Source organism: Wyeomyia smithii, chromosome 1 (assembly GCF_029784165.1).
Source record: "Wyeomyia smithii strain HCP4-BCI-WySm-NY-G18 chromosome 1, ASM2978416v1, whole genome shotgun sequence".
In the NCBI taxonomy this organism is placed as follows: domain Eukaryota; kingdom Metazoa; phylum Arthropoda; class Insecta; order Diptera; family Culicidae; genus Wyeomyia; species Wyeomyia smithii.
This window is the reverse complement of record NC_073694.1, coordinates 2,011,274-2,037,800: the sequence shown is the minus strand read 5'-3', so window position 1 is coordinate 2,037,800 and position 26,527 is coordinate 2,011,274. Positions and strand designations below refer to the sequence as shown.

General features: G+C 40.2%; 1 protein-coding gene across 15 annotated transcripts in view; it reads right to left on the bottom strand.

Moving 5' to 3' along the window:
• Window positions 1–26,190, bottom strand: part of LOC129718171 (rho GTPase-activating protein 190) — an 84,091-nt gene extending 57,901 nt beyond the window's left edge. For 2 of the 15 annotated variants that reach the window (XM_055668641.1, XM_055668764.1), the window contains exons 1-2: window positions 25,997–26,190; window positions 12,473–13,562 (exon numbers count right to left, since the gene is read on the bottom strand). The gene's annotated coding sequence lies outside the window, so the exon portion shown is untranslated. Of the gene's footprint in view, window positions 1–12,472; window positions 13,563–25,379; window positions 25,797–25,824 lie in introns of those variants that run through there. The other 13 variants (XM_055668659.1, XM_055668677.1, XM_055668685.1 and 10 more) reach the window with 13 other exon arrangements.
• Window positions 26,191–26,527: the final 337 nt, after the last annotated feature.

The following is a 26,527-nucleotide window of genomic DNA, read 5'->3' as shown; positions in this document are numbered from 1 at the left end:
GCTCTAGCTAGATGTGTATATAAATATGTATATATGTTTACTGTCCCTCTCATCGGTCACCAGCCAGTACCGATAAGGGGCAAACAGAAACACCCCCTGTTTCTTGCACACGAAGTTTAAATTTATTCAGGATGTTAGAATTTAAACTACCACAACAATCTCTTCTCACCCACCGCTGCAGGGGCGATCCGAACCAGAAGCAAATTAAAATCGTGCAAATATTTCGCGACGCCTGGCCCGAAAAGTTACACTGCAACAAATCCGAACCGAACCCACTTTGGCACAAAATCAATCACACGTGAAAGGCCAACAACTTTCTTCCACTAGAGTGTTGCAACCCCCTCTGGGAAGGTCGACCTGACGGTGTGGGTGCGGTGCACTGCAGTGAGAAGGAATTGGCCGGACTTTGACATACCACATAATGCCAAACAAAATACTCGAAAAACACGAAGCGCATAAAAAGCGTGAGTGTATGTTTACAGTCAGTCGTCGTGTCGAGTGAGAATTGTAAACAACAATGAATGAATGCAGAGATCCATGTAGAATAAAGTGGCAGGGGGTCTGGAGGAGGAAGCGGGGGTTGGTTGGGAGGTTGGCTGGCTGCCCCGGGAACATCAAGGAGCCACTTTGTGACGAAGTGTGTAACAGGCGCAAATGGGCAACCAAACAGGGTTCTTTTGCGCTCCCCCAGATCATGTTGGCGGTAGGTATTAACACGAAAGGTTGCTGCATATTTCAACGTTTTGGCGGGGGTACGGTGAGTCGAGATGTGGTTAGATGAGAAAAAATATCTTTAATGTGAAAAGTGCAGAAGATTAAGAGGTTTAAATTTTGATTTGGATCTTGAACCTTAAATCCAAAAACGAAGTTTAAACTTGCGGGAAAAAATAAAGAAAACGACAAAAATACAGAATAAGAAGAAAAATGATTATGTAAAAATTAAGAGTGGAACATTTAGAAAATGTAAGTTGAAATGTCAAAGAGTAGAAAGTCCGAAAACAGATATAAAAAATGCTTGTAAAAGTCGGCAAAGCTCGAAAAATCTGTGTCTCGAATTTAGCCTAAATACGCTCCTCAAAGCCAGAGACTAGGAAACTTTAAGGATCACGAGAGGAAACAATCTAAAACAATACATAGCGTTGCATTGCCACACACGCTGCAGCTCCAGGGCAATGTAAGAGGTGAATGTGCTGGTCGCGCTCCAGAGGTCATCGCACATCCTCCGAACTAGGTTGTCCGAAGTAGTAGCTGGCCTGGCCCGCTCGTTGCCATCATGTCGAGGATGACCTTCTAGTACCTCGTATGTCCTTGTGTGCCACAAGGGTCGAAGCATTCTCTGTCTACCTTTATGACGATGCTGATAAGCATCAAGCCGGACAAGATACAGATTGCAACGAATGACATCGTACGATACGCACTCGCAACTCTCAGACACATGAGTCTGTAGGTACTTTCCAGTTTACCACTGTGGCAGTTAGTACCTAGCGCTCTGGACCACTCTGGCCGGCCATACCTAAGTATGGACGAAAACACGTCATCATACGAGATAGTGCTGCAATAGCCGATGAGGTCCTCCTACAGACACAGTCGACGTTGCTTCCAGACGTCAACTGCTCGTTGACAATAACCCCCAAGGGCTTCGGAGTTCGCTTTGAAGTAATGGTGCAGTCTGACCGCCACCCGTTGCTCCGATTTACGGTTATTCAGAACCGTACCTCCGTCTTATAATGCGCTAGTTTTAGTTTCCTGGAGTACATCCAGTCTTCGATATTGCATATACAGTAAGCGGCCGTCAACTCGCTGTAGACCTCTACCGTTATGTCGCCTGCAAAGCCGACGATCACATCTCCTACAGGGAACATCACCAGTCTGCTGAGTCTGCATCCTCTCAAGCACCTTGCCTGTAGTGTCCAGCAGACAGGTAGGCCTATATGCCGATGAGTCCCCTGGCCTATATGCCTATATGCCGATGAGTCCCCAGCCTTCGACCTTACTGTTGAACCAATCTCAGAGGTTCCACCTATTCGGGAAGAGGAATATCTAGGCGGAGGGAGCTGGTGATCACGATGAGTTCCTCACTCGGATTGGATGTTTGGCAGGGTAGGCGACCATCCCTGGTCTGTGTCTGAGATATTGGAACGTCGGACGTGATGTCAAGGACTGGGCTCGTGGCCTGGAAACAGTACTTCGATTATACGCTCTGTAGGCGCCAGCGCGCCTTCGGTCTTGCCCATTACGATCATGTAGGCGTCAACCCACAGATTAGTATTTTTACTCGCGCATACACTATCGAAGCATCTTGTTTGCCTTTATCGCACTCTTTAGCGTTGATTTTTCTGATCCGAAGACTTGCGAAGAAACAACAATGTTGTCAAACTTCAACGCTTCCAGTGTTTGCCCGCATTCTCATCAAGTCCACTGACGGAAGTGCGCGGAATCACAGCTAACATATCGCTTTGCACTGCGCTGGGAGATTTTTGGTCTGTTTTATGCCTCTCGCTTGTATCACTTATTGATATCGAGAGAATGTTGCTGTTGACTCAGGATTGAATGAGTAAAGCACGAATTTATTAAATGGTACCCGGCGTAAATCATTTCAACGCATTTGGTCATTTTTGATTTTTGTTTCACATACAGTCAGGTTTTTTTCTACGCTTCGAATTGGCTGCTTACGTTCGTTCACATTAGTTCATTCATCTCCGTGCGAACACAGTTTTTTCCGGTCTAGTTTCAAACTGCGAGGATTTTCGCCAGAACGTCGTAAAGAGTCGCGCACAATTGGGATACTGTGCCAGGCCTGTCGCTGAGAAAGCTGGCGAAAGATGAAGGAGTAAGTGTCAAAGCCGTTCGTGCTGCGATTCGCAAGTATGCTGAAGAGAACTGTTCCCAGGATTTATTGAAAAGTGGCCGAAATTGTGGTCCAGTATGTTCGGACATTGGCGAGAAATGGCAAGGAAATATTCAATCGTAAAAGCTCAGCGTATGTACATGATGTGGCGAAAAAGGTGGGTACGTCTGTATCGAACGTTGTATGTGCTAAGAAGAGACTCGGTCTGAAGACATACACCGTGTCCAATATGGTCGGTGTTAAGTCAGACCGGACCAAGTGACATTTTGATCATTTCGAGAAAAACGAGTTTGAAGTTTGTTGTTCTGGAAATTTTGAAGTTTTCAATATTTTTGTGCAGTTTTGATGTTATAAGTTGGAGTATCTTTCTAACTGTATCATGCAATGTTACAATTGAAAAAAAAGTGCCGTGAGCTCAAAAAGGACAGGTTTGTAACTGATTAAATGTACTTGGTCCACTCTGATTGAATCAAAGAAGAATCATTAATGACTTGGTCCATTATGACTGAACAATTGAACAAATAATTTTAGTCCATTGATCGTCGGACAGTCAAAAAATTTTTAATCTACATGGCTAGCTTCTGCGACATCAACAATTATTGAAAATTGTTTGAATAAACTTTAAACTGTGTTTGTTTAAGCAAATCAATGGTAGGAACGGAAAGTTTTAATGGAACAAAAATATGATTAATTCACTCAATTAAGTTATTCGTAATCATCTTTTTTCTCTGCAACTCTGGCCAAAATTGCCGTAGAATTGATAATGGACTGGATGGTTTCGTCGTGCGTCGTGCGTTCTGGAATTTCTGTCACGTTTGGATGTAGTGCTTCAAGGACAGCTTCATGAAAAGTTGGCAAGGTTCTCCATTATTGATTAGAAAATAATATTGAATAGATATTGACAATATGCTTTACACACTAAAATGTCAATCGAGTCAGCTTCTTCTTGTAGTGATATGAAAGGTCTTCTCCAAACAATCGCTTGTGTTGCCTTTAGCTCCGTAATTTCATTACGGGCATAAATCTAATTAGCTTGCATAAAACAGTAACAAACATACACTTACCACTTATTTAAACCTCCTGAGAATATAATTCATTGGTAAAATCATCAAATTTTAAGTCAGTATTACTACTGTAACTTGAACTTCATTCTGAAATTGTGGAATGTTGCGTCACCCACACAAATGACTAACGTTTCTCATTTACGTGTTCAATCAGAGTGGACCATGTACCTACATTTTCCTCATTTACTGGTAAAGTATACTTTTTTGACTAACGGGCATAGAAGCATTCCGATAAGTTGCCCAATAGTGTTGAAATTAATTTATGTTGACTTCAAACTGATGCTGTAAATTCCGATAATTTCAACTTTTTTCTGCTTAACACATGGTTCACTTTGTCTGCACACTATAAGGCATGATATCAGGTCATGTTAGTGACAGCAATAAACGGTCCAAAACCACATTCAAAACCGTGCGTGAAACTTCACAGATTCCGATGGGGGTGAGTGGAAGAGTTCTCTGATACAAAGAAATCCGGGAAAACGCTTGAAAATTCTTCCGTTCATTCGCTTTTATCAATAGCTGACCGAAGGCAGTCTCCTTGAAAATAAACACTTGGTCCATTCTGACTGAACACTGTAATCGCTTTTCATTGGTCATGCAGACAAAAATCATGCTGTTATTTCTGCTGCTTTAGAGATAAATAAAATGTGATTGTTGTGTGATGTAGCTTAAGAAAGTCTTTATCCAATACTATCGTTAACTCGTTTTTTCCAATTTTGCTACTTGGTCCGGTCTGATTTAACACCGACCATATATTCTCATACAAATTGAAACTACATTTATCATACAACAGCTGTTTCGATTTTATTAATTATTGTTCGATTTGAAAGGGACTATATTATTAATAAATTGCAAGTGCTTTGAAATAACTCCACCTTTAACCCTTTTGACGAGCTTCAAACGTTTCTCAAATCCGTCGCAGGCGGCACGAATGACTTCCATGGACATTTCTTCCCATATACGAAGGATTACGGTTTTGAATCAGGCCAATGTAGGTATCCTGTGTTCGGTAATCTTCGACAACATGTATGACCATACGAAGTAATCCAAGGGATTCAGATCTGGTGGACTGGGAGGCCATTCATTTTTGGCCATAAAGTCGGTCAAATTTTCCTGACACCAGTTCTGAACCAGATTCGCTGTGTGAGAGGGTGCTCCGTCCTGTTGAAACACATAATGACCTTCTCCGTACATTCTATCTACGCTTGGCTTTATAACTTTCTCCAAAATTTCCGTTTTATAATAAATAGCGTTAATTTTACCGCCTTTCTCAATGAAAACAAGCGGTAGCTTCCCTCGCTTGCAAATACCAAACCATCACTGAAGCGGCACTTTGGAACCGAGGCACGTTTCTGTCACTGTCGGGGATATTCTGCGAAGAGTAGGCCCACAATCTGTCATTTTGGACATTGTGAGACTGTTGCAGAACAAATAATTTTTCATCCGAAAAGATGAATTCTTTTCCGGTGTGCCGCGATAGTAGGAGAGTGGTTCTTTCGTACTTTTTTGTCTTCGAAGTTGCTAATACTCCGTGAACTTTACGTTTCTTGAAAGCTTGACATCTCAGGTGTTGTTTCAGCACGTTGTGTGTGGTTGATTTGGACACGTTAAGATCAGCGGCCATTTTACGTACAGAGCGGTGCGATTTTCGCCGAATTCGTTCTCTTACGATCTTAACCATTCGCTTAGTCCTAGCTGAACGTAACCGACCGGATCTCTTCCCGTCATCCAATTAGGAAGTGTCACGGTATCTTCTTATGGTCTGGTAGACATACTCCCAGGTTTATCAGGCTTTTGAAAATGTGGCCTGGGCGCTCACCTTTCAAAAACCTTTTTATCACTTCGGCACGAAATTGTTTCATCGTCGATAAACAATGGACACTTAATGAAAGGGAACAAACTGCTTCTTGAATAGTCTGTGTGAACATGGTACAAAATTACACCAATACATATTTGTGCATATGTGCTACCAGTTTATCACAACAATGATACAAAAAAAAGTATGAGAATATATTGGACACGGTTTACAAGACGTAACGTCTGCCGAAAGAAGCACAAAACAAACAGCATCGGTCAAATCGAGGGTAGAAAGTTGTACAACGACATCTTTTGCAAAAATGATACCTATCTTATAATTAATGATGGGACCTACGTAAAACTGGACTATAGAACGTTGCCTGGACCACACTTTTACACGATACGGGAAGGAAAAACCCTTGAGAAAGAGAAGATGTCTATTTATACTGCAAAATTTATAATATTTATATATTTATAATATAAAATTTATAATATGCGAGTGTGGAAAACTCTTCATTACAACTAATACTATGAACACTGAAACATGCATTTATAAATGCTTGCAAAAGAGAATGCTGCCCATTTGATCCAAAGCACATGAATCCGCCAAATTGCCCGGAAATACACTCAATTGAGACATTTTGGGCATTAGTGAAGGCAAACTCAAAGAAGCATGTTAGAGCAGAAGGTACTGTGGAAAAAATCAAAAAAGGTTTCGAAGCTTTGCACTCATGATGCGAGTTCCAGTTAAGTTTTTAAACAAGTATTACTTCAGATGAATATTTCACTATGGATCCATTCAGTGTTAGGGTTCTGAACGTCTTGCAAGGGTTTATATTCAATTTTTCATTTTGGCATCACTGTAAAGTACAATTTAGTGCAGATTGCGTTCTGTCTGTAATTGTGTTGACAAATTTCCACGAACCATTATAACAAAATCATCAACAAAGCCAATGACTTCAAAACCTTCAGCTGCCAATTGATGGAGGAAGTCAACTAGCAGCTGAAGGGATCATTAAAAGCACCATCTATATCAAGAAATACTACTAACGCAATCCTTTTATTGTTAGCAGTTTTTATTGTTTCACCAGCAGATCGTGCATCTTCTTCCACCGCGTGCGAGGCCTACCAAGGAGTTAACGGCCTCTTCCTGGTTCTCTATTGAAGATAGTTTTGGCGACTCTCTCGTCAGGTATTCTGGCTACATGTTCAGCCCACTGAAGCCTGCCCCGCTGTATTATCGTCACTATATCAGCATGTTTGTATACCTGGTACAACTCGTGATTCATGCGTCTGCCTCAAACTCCATCTTCCAGTTTACCGCCAAGTATCGATCGCAGAGCTTTACGCTCGAAAACTCTGAGCACTCGTTGATCAGCTTCCTTCAGCGTCCATGCTTCTTGTCCGTGAAGGACCACCGGGAGTATCAGCGTCCTATAGGGCGCACAGTGCGTTGACCCATAGACAAAAGTCGGAAATTTGACAATTTTTTCGTCATTTTCAACTATGTTTTTATGTTAGTGCAACCTTCTACCATCGTTTGAGTGTATTTGTGCAAGTTTCTGACGTCTCTGACACGCGTAGTAAGTGGACACAAAAACAAAGATTAGCAAGCGAAAAGGCACGTGTTTCCAAAGATTGAAATTGGTGTATAACGCTTTCTCTCTGATACACAAAAACTAAGTGACTTTTAATCGAAACTTGGAATGGATTACATGGATAAAGGTTTGTATAATCCATTTATATACAATTTAGAATGATTGTTATTGCAAAACATCGTGAATCAGTCGGTAAACATAAAGTTATTCAGAGAAAAAAAATGGAAAACATTAAATTTCCAAATTAACAAGTCGTTAAAAAATCTACCAATTTTTACTAATCTGAGATTTATGTTAAAAGTTACTATGAAAGGTAAAGAAACAATAGACATTAACTGCAACTGCTAATTTGTGCGAGTTTTAGATTTTTTTGCATTTTCGTAGGTCAACTTGCGCGCCAGACATACAAAACCTTATATGAGAAGTGGCATCAGCAATCAATTGGCAGTAAAAATGATGCAGTTTTCTCGACAACGATGGAAGTATTTGGATAAGAAGATGCTTCTAAAGCCAGTGAGCCAATTGTGAATCGATCTAATCAACACAATGATAGCAGTTCGGTAATATACTGTTTAAACTCTCTAGTCCCCAATATTATCAAACTATACCATTTAAACATTTAAATTTGTCGCTAGTGCCATAATTGGTTCACTTACCCTAGGAGATAAGTCAAGTTTTGGTCTTTTGTATAGTATTTTCCATAAAAAAAATCGTTCAAACAGAAATAGTGCTGAACAGAAGCCTCATACGAAGGATTTTGACTTTTGTCCAAACTTTCCATACGTTCAACGCACTGTGCGGCGCTAGTTTTGTGCGAGTTTGCAAACTACGGGAGCTTAGCTCCCATGTGAGATTTCGTGATGATCGTACCGTTTCTTTGCACGTTTGCTCTTCGTACTGCACCTTCAAGGGCGATGTTGAATAGTAAGTTAAAGAGCGCATCCCCCTGCTTCAGTCCATCCAACGTTACGAACGCGGCTGATGTCTCGCCAGTTATCCGCACGCATGATTTCGATCCCTCCAGCGTCATACGACTCTGCTTAATTAGTTTCGTAGTAAAACCGTGTTCCAGCATGATCTGCCACAGCTCGTTTCTTTTCACTGAGTCGTACGCCACCTTGAAATCCACAAACAGATGAGGATCTGCCCCAGGGTAAAGATTTGATCCGTCTTGAAACGCCCCTGTCGGAAACCAGCCTGGTATTCGCCAACAAAGGATTCCGTTAACGATCTCAATCTGAAGAACAGGATACAGGAGAGCACTTTATATGCCGAGTTGAGCACGTAATGCGTCGATAGTTGCAACAATACAGTCGATGACTCTTTTTCTAGATAGGGCATATGAGGCCTTCCAACCAGTCGTTCGTCATTTGTTCATCCGCCCAGATCCTTAGTATTATCTGATGGATCGCATAGTACAGCCGCTCGCTTCCCGCTTTGAGAAGTTCGGCCGGGATACCGTCCTTCCCAGCGGCCTTGCCGTTTTTCAGCTCACTAATCGCCTTTCTCACCTTCTCCTGTGTTGGTGGCTCTACAGCTTGTTCGTCACTCATAATCTTCATTCTGTGCTTGCTCTGCTCATCCGGCTCCTCACCGTTCAATAGCGCCTGATTTTGTGAAAATGGTATTAACTATTTCTGCAGTCCTTATTGGCCTACAGTCCTCTACTTCTGAGTTCTCCCTATCGTTACAAGATACTAAAGTTGACACTCGAAAGTGAATCTGCATCATTATTTGAGAAGTTTTATGGCTCATTTCAAGATGGCTTGACAAAGTATTTTTTTTTTTAATTCTTAGAGCACCAATATTTAGTGGTTAATTTGTGGTTTCTAAATCCAATTTGTGGTAATTTGTGTTAAAGTAATTTCTGAGAAATTTTCAGAAAACTGAGTCAAGCCATCTCTGAAAATGATTTCGCTTCAAATGAATCGGACAACGATGATATATACATCAATCGAAAGCTCTTAATTTGTGGTTCACGAAAATGTAGTTTTTGTAGGCATACTTCATAATAAAATAATTAAAAAACTATTATTTAAATTTTTGAACATTGTTTACCTCTTGTTGTCAACACCGATCGTACGCGGTGTTAGTGCTAGTGGGTTATCTGAAACATGTCGACAGTCGTTCATATATACGACATACAGTTGTCGCTGCCGTTGAAAGCTTTTTTGTTTTATTATTCAGGGGGTAGTTGTAGTAGCATATTCCTGAGACGAGAAAATATCGAATTTTAATTCTAGTCAGGACTCACACCTTTGGGCATTTACCATGCGTTTCAACCGTTCTCTACAGTTCTCAGGCCCATTCCCGACCTTCAGGCATCATTCCGGTTTCTAAAAGACCCAACAGTCGAATACAGTTGCGTAGTTGGAGCAAGTTGTCTGGAGTTTTGTTCCACCAAAGCACATCTTTAATTGAGAGTTGTTTTTTTACGGGACAGCTGGCCTTATATGCTTGAATTATTTTTCCAGTAATATTTTGTGCCACACTGTCTAATTGTTCTGTTGTTGTTTGATTCAATTGAACAGTTTGGTGGTATATTTTTAGGCTGATGTTTTTGTCTATACAAGAATTTCTGTATACTACTTTTATTGGTTCACCAGCATTATAATCAAACACTATGTCTTTATGATCAGATAAGATTCCTTATCTGGGGCATTATTCTGTTTTAAGTTGTGTAATGGGGATTACCATCGCATCCAATAACGAATTGCTTAATATTTTCTTTACAGAATGAAGGCTGCAACTTCAGGTGGAGGTGCTTCATCCACATCCCCAGGAAAGTATGCCGAGGCTATTTACGCCTCGGTTTTTCCCCGGGATGTAGGTATCTCCATCCGAGTTGCGGCAATATCTTCCGAAATAAATTCTGTTATTGGTACTTGGTTGCTACTTGGCGAATTTTTACCATAATTACTAATCTTGGTTATGAGACTTTGTCCATGGTTCTTGTACGAGCGATACACTTATATTTTTTGTTGTAAATTTTCGGCAGAGGACTTCTCCTTTAGGAAGATGAAGATTAATTTAAATTAATTTCATGTTCTCTTTCACCATTTTATTCATTCGATAATTTTATATATTTTTGCCCTTTTTTGAATATATTTTTGGTTGTCTGCAAATATATATATTTGTTTGACGTTAGTTATCCTTACTCATTTTCTGGTCCCTAGACGACCTAGTTGCATTTTGGTGCTTTGAGGGCCTGGCATTATTCCGGTCCTTTAAAAGCCCAGAGTTTTTGCAGTCCTGTAACTGAATTTTTTCGATCCTTCAAGGGCTCAGAACTATGTCGTTCCTTTAGAGGCCCAGAGTTACTCCGGTCCTTGGAAGACCTTTTGTTTTTTTGGCGGCGCTAAAACGCTTCGATTCGGTCCTGTCGAGTGTTTGAGGTCCGAGTGATTCATGGTTCTCAGAATGATTGTCCAGTTGTCGGTACAAAGCCCATCGTTTTGGCTTTCAATGTATGCTCGAATGCTATTGAGGTCGTCGTTCACGCTTTGTGGAAAGAAGCCTATCCAAACTTCTGGTTTCGGAATCCTGACCGAGTCAACCACCATTAGTTCTGCACCTTCCCACAGTTGTAATGTAGGAATTACAGAGCCTAACCACTCCACTGTCTCTGGGTCCTTACAGTTTACCATGAACTTCGGTTTGATCACCTCTTTGCGTTGATGGACAACATTTCGCAGAATGGCATCCTGCACCGTACTTTTTTGGTCCGGGGTCAGCAGGGACTGCGGATAGTTATTCTGCAGTATTTCGCACCGATATGGCCACTTTATTGTAGGTTTGTTGATGTCCTAATAATTATTAGGTCGAGGAAGAGGATTTTACCATCCATTTCTTTCTCAACCGTAAACTTAATAGAGCTGTGCCGAAAGTTAAAAAGTTTCAGAATCTGTTGCAAATACCGCTCTTTTAAGTTGCGAAAATATCATCAACGTAACCTGAAACGAGGAAAAAGATTATCTTTTCCTAGTTTTTCTTCGAAATCGCTCATTAATGAATCAGACAAAAGAGGTGAAAGCTTACTTTCCATACTTAGTCCGAACGTTTGCCTGTGAAACTTACCTTTAAACAGGAAATAGTTCTGATTCATGTACACTTTCGATGTGATTTTGTGGCGCTCGGCATCAAAGGCTACGAATGGCTTAAGCAGTAAAAAAACACTTAAAAAAAGGGTGGTGACGTCGACGTAGCTCAAATCTATTCAATTTATTGACCAAATCTACCACTCATTTCCTCTGCCAACCAGATGGTAGGTATGGCTAAATAGCTATTTCCTCCGTAGGTGTACAGATATTAGAAGAAGTGCGTTGCATTGTCACCGGATTTTTGAGAATTTTCGGAAAGCAATACCGTTGGATTCGGAACGTGAAACATTCTTTCTAGATATTCTCCTTCCATTCGGCCGAAATCAAGAGAAAAAAAAATTCAAAACTGAAAGACAAAGGTCGAGTAAGAAACTAAAATGTGAAAAGAAAAGAGCGAGAAAATGAAAATTGAAACTTAAAAACAAGAACGTTTTGAATACAGAATATAACATTATATTATAGAAAATTGGTCTAAAACCCGGCTATTTTGAAAACCATTCAAGCATTCAAAGTGTTTATAAGACTTCACACTTTTCATCTAAAACTTAGCAATTATTCGGACTCAACTTCGCAAACAGAATCTTTCCAGTACAAAGTTTTCGAAGTAAACAAGTGTGTTGAGAAAACTTCGCTGATTTTCTAGCACATCATGCTGAGAATCTGCCACGTCGGTGGCGGTGACATTTTCCGACGAAACGGTCAATCCAACAACATAAACATTACCCTCCGGGTGAACTGTTCGCGACACAATTATACCGCTCCTACAATCTTCCTACACACATCACGAAACAATATTTTACGAGAACTAGTCAGGCATGAACACACCCCCGGTTTTCGCGGGCGGGAAAACTTCCGCCGTAAATTTGAAAATTCTTGTCGCGTGCTGTTACCCACAGTGTCGGTTGGCACCGAAAACCCGGTCGGTATCGGTATAGATTTTCTGCGCCGCCAATTATTCGCGGAACTTCCTACTTCCTATTCTCCGTCCTCCCAGGCACCCCAAACAGGCGACGGCTACTGGGATGGGACAGCATAATAAAGAGGATAAAAAGGGAGCCAACTTACCCTTTTGGAAAATGTTGCCCTGCGTCGTCCCGTTGTAAGTGTGTATGTAGTGGTACGCGAATCCCTGCTCCTGGTCTGGCTGTTTTCTCTCTCTCTCTCTCTCTCTCTCTCTCTCTATCGGTGTGTAGTTTTGATACAAGCAGCTTCTGCTGTTGCCGTCACTGTGCAAATACGGTTGACTGGCTTTTGCTTGCTGACACTCTTGGGCAGCAACAGAAACACTGTCTCGTCTCTCCTGCCACTGCCACCACCACCACCACTGCCACTAACAACAACACCCTCCTGTTGCGCCCGGCCAACCGCCGTTCCGGGCTTGACTACTGGCTGTTGCTGTTGCTATTGTTACTTCTACTGGTGCTTCCTGTCGGGTACCGAACTTGCAGTATTCTTTCTTCGCTGTATTACCACCGCCTTCTTCTATACCGGAGAAAGTTGGCCACACAGAAAAAATGGAGTTTCCCTTACACCCACAGTTTGTACCGAACCTACTAAACTATGATGTATGGAGTTTTTGTTCGGGGTGTCGTCTTTGAAAGCGATTTTCTCTAGGTTTTCCACACTGATGCAACCACCGACAATAATAAGGACGATGACGACGACGACAACAACAACAGCAGCAGGCGCAGCAACAAGAACAGCAACACTTAGGACTCTTGGAGAACACTTTTTCCTTTTTGCACTGCGCGCTGCTTTGCCGGTCGGTTGGTCGGTCGGTTGCTTTCAAAAGGAAGCTTTCAATCACTGCACATGCACACACAACCGCACACACTTCCCTCCACTTTGGCTGGAGCCGGAGTCGGCGAGGAGGAGCAAGTAGTGAGCGAGGGTGCGTTCACTCACTCGGTTGAACTTTCGCCTTTCTACTTACAATATTATTTTGCCATTTTTCATCATCGCATATCGTTTTCCACGATGCAGTTTATGGTTCTAGTATTTCTGCTGTGTTGCTTTCTCGCTTTCAACTCGAAACCATGGCTCCTATATTTATTTGTTTTTCCCGTATATCATCGCTGGAAATATTTGCATTCAGGTTCTCCTGGTCATTCTCAGGGCTGGAAAATTCTGCCTGCACTCGCGCTGGGGCTTTGTGCTGCAAAAGCAAAGGAAGGGAGAGGATGGATAAGAAGGGCAAAGAAAAAGTTGACATCAATCAATTAATTGGATTTTCCGCCGACTTTTCGCTGGGCCCCACGTCCTGCTGCTGCATGTGTGCGAAAAAGGGGGGAACGCTGAGATTGGGTGCCACTCGGTGTTGCGCCAAAACAAGGGAGGAACTCCGAACCCCAAACACCGGTTTTGCATCACGGGTCACTGACCCCCGAGGGGTTGGTGGAAATTTTCATTTGATTACTAGGGGTTGTGTGAGCGGAATGCAGTAGCCAACAACCAACAGTCACAGTCAGTCAGTCGGTTTGTGACCCCGATTTTTTGTTGTTATTTTCAATCGCCCCCGCGCGCATATCGATTCGTCATGTAGGTATGCAAAATATGCTCTGCTCTGATGGGTGAATTGCCGGCGTTCGTTCTGTAATTGGTAATCGGCTGGACGAGTTTTTTTTTGTGTGCGATTGCATAGCTCCAGATGATGGAGGCTGCAAAGTCATATAGGCGAGGGGAGAGGGGAGTGAGTGAAGATTTGCGTAGATACCGGGCCTCTTCGTTTTGGTTACGTGAATTTTGTCTGCTTTTGAAACAGCCGGAGTCAATTGGAGCTGATGAGATTAGAAGATAATGAGCCTAATCAATCATGATTTGCTTGATCGGTTGCGCCAAATTTCTACCGAAAAATGCTGCAAACGAGTTGAATTTGAATCATTGTTGCAATCATACTGTTTTACTTGTGATCTTCAGTTTGGCAACAATTCAATATGGCGAAAGAAATCACAAAAGAGCAAAACTTCATAGCTGGTATTTTCTGGCCTAATGCCAAAAAGAACTGGACAGCTGAGTTCCGAATATCGAGCCAACTTGAAAAAAGTAGCGATTCAAAAAATAAGAAAAACCTTAGTTACAGAGTATACTGTCACACTGTCATAGCTTTATGCACTGTTTGTTCTGTCCAATGATTAGCAATTCTAGATTTAGTTAGTTTAGTTTTAAATCTTAAAGCTCTGTGAAAAATTGCTTCCAAAACTGTAATTCTACACGCCTCAAGCTATTGAGAGGTATAATCCCAAAAAAATTTCCATCCAGTAATGGGTATTTTTTACTTATGGTACAGGTTTTGGCTGAAAGGGTCTCTGATCTGTTTTTTAAATGTTATTATTCGGACAACTTTTCGATTTTGTTATGCTTATTTCTAGACTTTCCAATTGCTTACGTATCTTATTTTTGCATTCGTGTTATTTTTATATACCTTTTATCAAAGACTTGCTCATTTTTGCGTCTTTTACTCTTTCAAAAACTTTTTGTATTTTAGGTTTTAAATTTTCATACTATTTGGTTCACTTATTATACATTCTCATTCTTTTTTTTTTTTTTTTTTGAACCTTTTCTTGACGTTTTTGTGTCTATAGTCTTGCCTGAACTGTTTTCCAACTTTTCTGCTTCGTTATCGTACGACCGTGCAAGACGAAAGCGCAATGAAGAAGGTTAACACAGCTCCATACACTGATGAGGTCACGGCATCGGTTTTCTGGGATGCCCATGGGATAAATTTTACTATTTTTAAAACAAAGTAAATCAACGGTGAGTGTTTTGTAAAGCTGTTGGAGCGTGTAATCATGATGTTTCTTCGAAATAATGCATTGTCCAATATCAATGAACTAAGAAGCTTCATTTTGGAAACATGAGATTGACCCTTTCTTCGTTTTATTTACTGCTCTTAAACATGAAAAAATGGTACATATTTGACAACAATGGAGAGAAACAATCTGCAGTTGATAGTCCGATAATCGTAGGCACTTTTCCACTTGTCATTCCAAACCAGACGAACGTCACTTTTTGGTATATTATACAAACAATGAATACAACAACCTTGAGAATTTCCTCACAAAGAAAATTGATAAAGCTTCTACAGGGCGGCACTTTTAGAATTAAATTCCCAGATTTTTCCTGATACTCCCGGAAATAAAACATCATTTTCCCTGATATTTGTCAGCATTCGGCACAAACAAGTACAGCATAAATGAACGCAGCTCTGAAATCTCAGTGGAAAAAGTATTTGATCAGATATAAAACTGAAGGGTAGCGGCCCCGAACTAGCCTTTTATGCTAGAAAAAAAATCAGTTTTTGCGCCAAAGAGCCGTTTTTCTGGTTATTTTGTTTTGATTTTGTTTTTCTGATATTCCCTGATTTTTCTGATCGGAAAATAAATCCCTGTCATTCCCTGATTTTTCAGTTTTTCGCTACTCTGCTTCTAGCTTCGACTTCATTAAAAAAAAATTGCGGTGGCAAGTGCAGTGATAAATGAGATAAAAAGCATATGTTCACATAATCTGGGCCAGGTTTTTTTGCAAGAGTGGGAGTTTTCACATTAAGATGCTGCAAGAAAGCTGCCGAAGTAATTTCGTACCCTAATATAAATCTCCTTCTCTTTTGGTCACGGGCAAAGTTGCGAGTTATGATTTAGGCTTAATTTTCTTCGCAAGCCTTTCATCTTTCATACAAAAAAATAAAATTTTGAACAACTTTGTATGATAAACATGAAGTCCCTAATTAATACAACTTTGTAGAAGAGAGCTTTGCTCATATAAAAAAAAAACAAAGTTGAGAAAAAAGTTACATTCGGTATCACGTTAAGATAATTACCACAAGTTAATTTACAAGATCATTTTACTAATAACTTCGAAAACTGTGGTAAATCTAGAGCTAATACATGCGAAATGCAGAGACCTCGCGGAACCTGTGCAAATATTAGTCAAACCAATCTTTCTCTGTGATCTTTCAAATATCTGCTCAGAGGCGAATACCAAATTAGGCAGACTCTTCCTAAAAAAATATATGCTCTATCAACTATTGAAGGTAGTTTAGTGGTCTTACATGGTATCAACGGATAACGGGGAATCAATTCCGCAGAGGGAACCTGAGAAATGGCAACCACATCCAAGGAAGGCTGCAGGCGCGTAAATCACCCAACGTCGGTACGAAGAGGTAGTGGCAAAAAAATCTGCTTTGCCGCCCTATTCCAGATACAAGTTTTGTAATACGAGTCTATGTTTGTCAGTCTCATATCTTCCTTTATGTCTAATTTGTCAATCAAGCTGCAGAAGGGTTGCAAATTCGCTTTCACAGAGGTATATAATAGAATGAAATTCCCTACATGAGATTCACGACCCCCTTGTCATACGTGAAGCTCCGATTAAGGGAGTAGAAAAATTTGAATATTGGAAGACACAGTCATAGTCCTGCGATTCCAAACCCTTAAATGAGAAGTCTAACTTCTTTACTTGGGACAGTAAAATATTGCGTGGCAGATATTAAACGAAAGCCTAATAGTTGTGAAGACCACAAAATAAGGCTGGATGATCCTGGATTGAAGATTGAAACTTGAATGTAGCACTTCCCATAAGACATGAAAGCACCATGAAAAAGGCGAAGATAATTCCATCCGCTCACGAGGAGATAGCATCAGTTTTCTGGAATGAACGCGGCTTAAATTTTGCTAGGTATCATTGTGACAAACTGGCTATTTGAAGACGCTCAACACTTTTTACTGGAAAATGCAGCGAGCAAAAACAAAAAGAAAACTTCAAGAACTACCCTCGTACGCGCGCAAAAACAACAGTTTGAAGAAAAAATTCATGAAAATGAATCGTGAATTATTTTCAACAATAAGAAAACAAATCTCTTTGATACGGTAATAGAAAAATAGCCTCAATACTTCCGTGAAACATACATCTTACAGCTGCTCCCGAGATACGGGAGAAGACTGTGAGTGTCAGTAGGATCGTAGCGCTAGCCTCGCAACTGTCCTGTACACTGAAAAGTTAACTTCGAAGTCCGTGTATAATAAACAGAAAATCGAGTTCCGAATAGAAATGTAGCACCAAGGCTTTGCTTTGCTTACTTCCGTGAAATACTCACAGGGCTCTTTAATTTTAAATGCCATTCCAAACCAGCTTCATCACATCGTTTTGCTGATAAACCCCGCGACTAAAGAGCTTCAAAAATGGTTCCGGTTTGGTTACCTAACCATAAATCCTCGTGACTAGGAGGCAAGATTTGATATCAAGCCAATGATATATTAGCTTTAGTTTTAAGTTTGTTATTCTAAGTTTTAGCCTCGAAGTTCAACCCTTAGACTTTTTAACGTGAATTTCAAGGACGTCCGAATGATATTTGGATCTCAAAATTTGGAGCTAAGTGTCAGACCAAAAAGACTTCACATAATACTTTATACGGAGTACTTGAGGACTTCGAACGGAGGACTTGAGAATTGATTTGGGAACTTGAGACTTAAATCTAAGGTTCAAAAATTGAATTCGGATTTAGGATTCAATACTTGACGCAGGGGCGACTCGTCCATAGGTGCAACCTGTGCAATGCACATGGGGACAGGCAAAAAATGAACCTAAAATCCAAATTCATGCTCTTATTTTCTTATTTTTTAGTTTTATTCTTAAATAGTAACAAAGGGAATTACTTGCTTTTATTCGCGGATAAAATTGTAATTACTTCCCCAAACTCTAATTTTCAAAATTTCTAGTTGAACAGGTAGGTTTAACAGCCACGAGTCGCCCCTGACTTGACGTTACATTAAGACATTTAGGAGTTGAAATTAGGATCTGTTTTTTCGTTAAGCTATTAGAATTACATTGTCCATCGATGTAAACTTTTGTATTATATCCTTGTCTACTATACGTCTCCCTTGCAAATACAATGACGACTATCGTAGGGTGATTAGGTACCTGCATGAAAATAATCACCTTTTTGGATACAAAGACCAAATCTCTTAGTGCTGTAAACAGCCTCTGTCAAGAAACTTTGATCTGCGTTTGAATAATGCACCACAACTGCGCAGCAAATGCTCCGATGTTTCACTTTTGACAGATATCGTTCTGAATTCAACTGATGTTTTTTAAAAGATATCTGCTCGGACGATGGCCCGTTACTAGGCCGGTGTTAGTACAAAGAGTGCTTTTGTTGAGCTCTCAGAGCTTTTTGAAATTGAATGAACTTAGTTCACTTTAGTTTCTTAAGCCTTAAAACATTCCAAGCTTTGCCTTTGAAGATCTGGACTTACGAGTTGATTTTTAACTTGAGAAATTCGACATGAAACTTTGGACCAGAAACCAAAGTGTAAGTATTGGCCTTTGAGTCGTAGGACTTTCTATTATTTTGAATTTGATATTTACGATTTGATATTTGAGAAAGTTGCTAATTTCTGTTTCTGAATTTGAAATAAACGGTAAAAGATTTGACAATTTCTAAAGGTTGGTGTTATTCAAGCAAGTGTCTTTCTTCGTATGTGCTGTATTATCGACTCAGAAATTGGCTTCGGAACTCGATTTTAAAACTATCAGCTTGAGATTTGTAATCAATGTGTGGCTCGAAATTTGACCGAATAAATTGTCCCAAGCTCTACGATTCGACACTTGGAACGTTGAATCTAAGATAACAGGCCTTACACACTTAATTCATCTCGGCAAACTTCCAAACAGCTGATCGAGCTCGGCCAACTTTTCAACAATAAATCAGCAATATATTTCGACGAACATTCAGCAAACATATCGATTTACCGTGAACCAGCAAGTAATGACATCTCGCCTGCCGAAGTTCAAGAAAATGCTACCGAAAACTTGTAAAACAGCTCGCTGAATTTATCAGCTGTTGAGTTCTCGGCAATAAAATCTAAGTGTGTAAGTCTTACAGTTCGGTACTTGGATTTGAGATTTGGGAAAAAAAGACTGCTTTGGATTTGAGCGATGATGCTTTATGAACAAAATCGCAAACAGAGGACTTGAGATTTTGGATTTTCTCGTTGAGATTTGATGCTATCTATTGGAGTTTTCAGTCCAGAATCCAGAAATCTGGTTTTAGGTTTCAATAAATTAGATTTCTAGAATTTGGTCTTATAGACTTGCGATCGTATTTTTGATTGAAAGCTTTTCAATGTTACGTGCAATTTTGAGATCTGATATTATTACTAAACATGATATAAGATCCTTGGAACTTAACACTTGGGACTTTTCAGTCGAAAATTTCGACCTGACACGTAGCCTTGGTGGTAATTACTTGACTTCATTCATAAGAACTTCAACTGAAGCTTTCACTCGATATATGAAACTTAAACTTTGAGGTTTGAGGTCCGTTAGTAAAATTTGAGAACAAAAATCGAAAAGCAGCTTCTCAAATTGATTTTGCGCAAGCACCCGTAAAATCGTCAACGCTCTCTTTGGGACATCGGAAAACAATTCGGAATCATGCAGTCAACGGTAGGTCGTGTGATCAAACATTTTTCTCTTGTAGAATGCTGAACCACTTCGACCATTTTTTGATCTATTGTGGTGTGCTTCAACTTACTGTAAGTGCGTACGAGCAGGTTCATCACTATTTGGCGAGTTGATGTCCTTGCTACATTGCACATTTATCGCAGTTGGGCAACGCAATTCGTGTGAAGTTTATTAGCTCCCCGGGACTTTTCCTTCAAATTTCGGTAGGTTCTATGTGTCCCTTACCGAAGATACGCAATTCGCATTCGCAGCGTAGATGTTCTGATGTTTCGCTTTCGTTGCCACAAAGGCGACATTTATCATCATCAAGTTTGCCTGTCTTCTTTAGATGATACTTACTCGGACAGTGCCCTGTAATTCGATCTGTGAATGTCCTCAGGTCTTTCTTATTTAACCTGAGCAGCACGAGGCTCACGATTTGGCTCTATGAATCTTTTCGATTGTCGTAATCCGCTGTAGTTGACCGGGAAGGGCTTCATAGATATAAAGTGCAGAAAGTTCCAAATCGTGACGAATGGTAAAATGCGATTGGAAAGTCACGGGTAAGCTTGAGATTCCGGAAGAAGTAAGTAGGCAGAAACTCTCAAAGTTTTCCAAGAAATACCAATCTGCTCATGTGGCACCGTTCGTGACTACCGGGACTGTAAACGCGGAGATCTACATCAAGGAATGTCTACAGAAGCGTCTGCTTTCTCTGCTGAAGCGACGCGAGGGACCTTCTATCTTCTAGTCGGGTCTAGCTTTTTCAAATTATGTCTTGGAGTGGTACGAAGCCAATCACTTTCGTACCCAAGAACATGAACCCTGTTAAAGCACCGAAACTAGGGGCCTATAGAAAAATACTGGGCTATCATGAAGCAGGCACTATGGAGGTCAAATCTGAGGACATGAAGTAGCGGTGGGTTTTCGCACATAGAAAGCTGCAGTCAGAGATTGTACAAAATCAAATGAGTGAAGTTAAGCGTAAGGTGCGAGCGTACGGTTATGGCATTGAAGTTGAATGAAATAAATAAGCCGAAAGCTTACTAATGGGTTATATTTTTGGTTACTAGGCAGTTTTATACAGCGTTTTTTTCGTGATGCAATATGATGTGCAACGTTTAAGGTGAAACGGGACGGTGGCTTTATTTTGTACAATTTTCAGGTTAGGTTTCATATCACTTGACGATTTTGAGCGTAAAAATCTCAGCTTCCATTTGATGAATAGGGCCCGAATTGCTACTCTATGCATGCGTTGGTAGTGCAAACAATCGATCAAAGTTTTACACTTGTAATCTTAATGATTTTCGAGAAAATTACCTTGTAAAATTTAGACAAAATTCGAGCACGGAGTTTCACCTTAAGTTCCATTTTTACTGCACAGTTTGATATTGCACAGAAAGGTTCTGGGCCAATAAACTGTTAGTTATATTCTTGTTTCCCAAATTCGTCTGCCTTTTCATTTCTACCAATGCCCCAATGTCCTGGAACTCAGGGTAAATTACCTGAGTTCGTTTGAGTTCGCAATGTGAGATTATATTCCTAGACAATCTCGGATGTACTGACTGTCAGAGTAAAAGCAAATATTTGCATATTTTTATTTGCTATTCAAACATTGCAAAAATCTCTGCTTGAAAACCCTGTTGTCACAGAAATATTAATTCCGGGGCCAAAGATTCCTGCACCAGTTTTTGTATTTTTGAGCCGTCTGTGAAAACTATCGTTGAGTCAGGACGAACGTCTGGAACTACGATTTCCCAGGTTGTACGCGACATTTCGCGTACTTTGTAGAAAATGTTAAAGTTTTTCTGACACGCCATCCAGTGTCCATTCACACTCATCACTAGGCCTTTGAAAAGATTCAGTACACTCAGGTGACTCCCAAGATCATCTGGCAAAATGGTTTTTGTTCTTTTGAGCCTCCGTGCATTCTTCTGTGCTTCTAGTTGATCCTACCATAGCAATGCACTCAAGTCGTCGAACTTTATCTAGATTTTTTCTAGTGGTAGCCTCTTTGGTTTTGGGCGTATAATCGAAATGAATATCCACATCACCATTTTTGGTCCCAAACCCTACCTCTTTCCAACGGTCTTGAAGCACTACCATAAGGCACTGACTGCTTCGTTGATTGCATAGTCAAGATGTGCATTCTAGTTCAATTTGGCATCAACTGTTCACTTAACAGAATTCCTACTCTTATAAAAAACTTGAGTTTTTTAGGTTGAATTTCCTTTTTATAGTGAACGGTACGATTAAGCTTTTGCTTTAATGCTTTAATGCTTTTGAATTAATGCTGAGGCCCTTCTTTATATACCAAGACTGGGTATACTTTAGAGCAGTGTAGCGAAACTTCGAAACTGAAAAATAAAAATGATACAACAGAAATTTCATTCTCACTCTCTTCAAACTGATCGTTATGCGTGTTAAGTATCAGTGAAAATCATGTCAGTGAAATAAATGATTTGTCTCAATCATTAGACCTGAGGCAATCCGTTGTATGAAGTCGATGAAATAGATAAGCATTTTCATCTTCAATCGCATAAACATCGTTAACCCATTCCCCGCGTGTGATGACATATGACATCACCTGACATCTAAACTTTGGTTACAGTTTAACAACTATGTTTGAAATTTTTAACGATGAAACTATTCAATACGGTTAGAGAACAGAGAGATCCTCAATATGCAATAGAGTTTGTACCAATTGTATATGTGGTTGCTGAATAATAAGAGTTTGAAGGACATTTTCTGTGGTAAAAACTAATTTCTCTACGCCGGGACAGGGTTAAAGTAACAGGACGTGTGCGAAATCACAGTTATGCTGACATTAATTTCACCTTCACCTCGCCCGTGTTGAAACTGTTATTCGTAGTTTTTAGTTTTAACTGAGAATCTATCACTGACAGTGAAAAATTGCGACTCTTATCGCCCTTATCGCGATAGATGAGCTTCCCATCAGAGAAATGTTTTATCATTTTGCAAGCATAGTGTAAATCTAGTAAACAATACTCGTGTTAAATTTTTTTTTTACCCCATTGCACTAGACATTGAACAATAGGACAAATTTCTTACGAATGCTTACAAAGGGTGAGAGGAGGACTCAAGAGAATCTTACGTAAGATTAAAAATTTTTGAAAAACTAAAAAAATATAACAAAAGTTAAAAAAACTAAAATTAGGTAAATTATTTCTCTCTGTGATCTTAACAGCCAAACCTTGACAAAGCAGTGAATTCACCGTTACTGAATGATTATGTACTTTACTTCATAGGGGGAGGGAGGGTAGAAAATTTCGGAAGTCCTTACATAACTTATGGATGACGGCTTTTGCTGTTTCCAGATTTTTAAAAATTTACCTGGCAACGATGGCTCTAAGTCACATTAAATTTGACGCTTTTAACTCGGGACTTGAAAATTAAGACATTGAGATTTTAAATTCGAGTCCCTTGATTTGTACTTGGGAATTGAGATTTGAAGCTCGAAATGTAGAATGAGAAATGATGTCCCAAATCTTATTTCTTGGGAGTTGAGATTTAAATTAAAAGATTTAGATTTTTTGGCACGAGATTTAGGAAACGGAACCATTCATCTGAGATTCAGATTCATTGAGACCTTGAAAATTTATACCATGCGATTTCTAATTCGAATATTTGAGGCTTGCTAGCGGGTTTTACTTCAGACTTGGGACTCAAAATAAAATGATTCAGAATTTTAATCTTGAAACTTTTGGCTGGAGATTAAAAGCTCAAAATTGGAATCTCTAAATTTAGTTGAGATTTTGAAACGTTCATCACTATCTTTGAGATTACCTCCAGGAATCTAGAACAAAAAATGTGGATAAAATAGTATAGTTCAAGAGCTAGTCTCTAGAGTTCGACTGTGGATTGAAAACTGCTTTGAGTAGATGTTGTCCTCATGACTTCTTTGGCCTTCAAATCCGTTCAAATCCGTAAGTTCCGTTTTTGAGCATTGATCTTAGAACATGAGAAATGAAAACTGGATTTTCGATCAGCGCTCACTCTACATGATAAGTTAACTTGGAACCTTTGATTGAATGAGCTTGATACTTAATCTGAGGGAGAATTTGAAGATTTGTACCCAGTTCTCGACCCGTAGACTTCTGATTTAAAACATAGGTCTTGAAATACAGCCAGGAAGACTTGGCTGATATAGTAAAATCTGAGACTTGGAACTTGGCACAAAAAACTTTCATCTTTAGATTCGTTACCAAAACCTTGAAACATGGGCTATGAATACTAGTATTAGAGATTGAAACTGGAAATATAATCGTTCGAACCATGTTCTATGGAATTTCCAAGGTGTGAAGTCTTGCCAAGTCAAGTGAACATGAAACTCGACCTTTAGAATTTTATATTCGGGCTTTTTTTTAAATCTATGCATTATAAAGATGAGATTCTGACCTTGAAAAGTGGGGAATGCCTAAGGGTGTCTGGAGACTTTTCATTTGTTTTCAAAACTTCGGATCTAAGTCTTTGAAGATAAGGATTCAAACATTAAGGTTTTTTGAATTTTATCGATCAAAAGATTTTAAACGTGAATTCTGGGTTCGAATTTAATCGGGAGGCTTAAGGCATCTTAAACTTGAGACTCACTGCTTAAGACTAATACTCACCATAAATACTTGTAACTTAGGACTAATCTTGGTTTGGTCGTGATTTATGTAAACCTAAAGATTACATATCAAAGTTGTTCAATAATTGTAAAAAAAAATCAGCAATATTCTTTCCACTGTACAGCCTCAAATTTATTTTCCCAGACTGATCGCATTATCATAAACAAAAAGCTCGTCCTGTGTTAAAAATGCATGCAGCGATGCGACATGGGGTGACTTTTGAAATATTATTTCATATTCCATTATACTTTACAACATAAAGCAAGCAGAATTTATTCGGCTTATGGCCTCTGCCGAGCTCTTACGAGTACAAGATTCATCTTTTGCCAGGAGCTTATAGATACAAATTAAATCTCCCAGCAGACGTTTGGGTTGATGGTAAAAGCTTTCGCCAAGCCAGTGACTGCAATCTAAGGCGCAGTAAGCCGGTTAACAAAGGATATCGTTTTCAGGGGATGATAAATATTTAGTCTGTTTGTTCTAGGTTGAATCATTGATGAGCTCTAACATTTCAATAAATTGTAACAAAACCATTTCCGAAGAGGTAATCCAACTATCGATTTTGAATCAATCTTCCAGCAGCAGATTTTCTGGTAAAAGTTGTAATCGAGCAAAAAGAGAGTAACCCTCGATAGATTGTTGCGTACACAGAACAAAAAACCGAAAACCTTCCCACACCCGGTGTGGACAGTTTGCAAACTGTGCGAAACTCGGACGCAGTTCGCAATCGGCACCGGGAGAGAAGGAAAAACAGCATAGGAAAATCAATAAACAAGTCCCTCCCTCGTGCCTCTTTGTGCCTTCGGTGTTCCCAGCCATGTTTTGCAGCAGCAGCGGCAGCCCGGCAGTCGGAAAACTGCTTTTCCATTTCCAGTCATGGGAAAGACCAGGATTCCTTTCACCTCGCTCGACTGTGGCAAGGAATTTCCTCTGCTCTCGATGATGACGACGAATGGATGAAAAAGTAGCGACCGCAACTTTTTGCACTTTTTGATAGTGGATAATTTCACAACTTATTTCTTTTTCTGTGAGTTCTTTCCTCAATGAAATTTCCTCGCTTGTTCCGGATCAAAACTTCACGCACAGTAAGAAACACCACCAAATTGTCGTCAGCTCTATGGCGCAGGCCGCTACCCAAAAAACCAAGACGTTGTCGTAGAGGACTGGCAGCGGCGCTGGCTCTGGGGAGAAGGTGTTGTCCCTTCCTTCTTCAGAAAAGTGACACTTTGACACGCAGATAGAAAAACACTTTTTCACACTTCAATGCAAAACAATTATCCACCCGACTAGTTCAGGAATGGCCAGAAAAATGGATGGAAAACCACCAGACAGACACCTTTTACGCACCAACAAAAGACGAGAAAAAAAAGATCTCACTTCGCGACTCTCATCAAACTGCACCGTCACAGGCCAGGCCAGACTGGGCTGGAGAATGTCATGTTTTTCGCATGTTTCACACAGGAGGCAAAATGGAAACCTTCGATCAGGGGGAATTATCACTTCGCGACCGAGGACATACCTACGACGATTCGCGGATCGAGCGCCACACTCGGACCGTAAAAATTGGCCCACGCCTTGCTTCGCACTGTGCACGATTTCACGGATTTTCCGCACGATTTTCCAGCTTGTTGTTTGCAAAGACTCCGACTGCGAACAGAATTTCTCACTCGTCTCGTCGTTCGCCTTTGACTCAATCGCTAGTGGCTCTGGATGGCTAGAGTGGCTGGTTGAATGGCGATGACACCAACACACAACACAGACGGTGATGATTTGCGGTTGTGTTTGTGTTTTCTTCTGCAATCTTACCCATACTTGTGCGTATACGGCCAGCGCCGCTGTAAATCTGCATGCTTATCACTCGCGACGCTCGTGGATTTGTGTATCGGATACACGCTCGCTCACACAAAGCAAAGTGACGAAACGTCAAACGTGCACGGGACACACGCAGCTGCAAAACAAAATGTGAACGGGTTGCCAAATCGATTATTAGGCTAACGTAACACAACCAGAAGAAAACCGCAGTCAATAATCAAATCTCGGAATCAAAGGT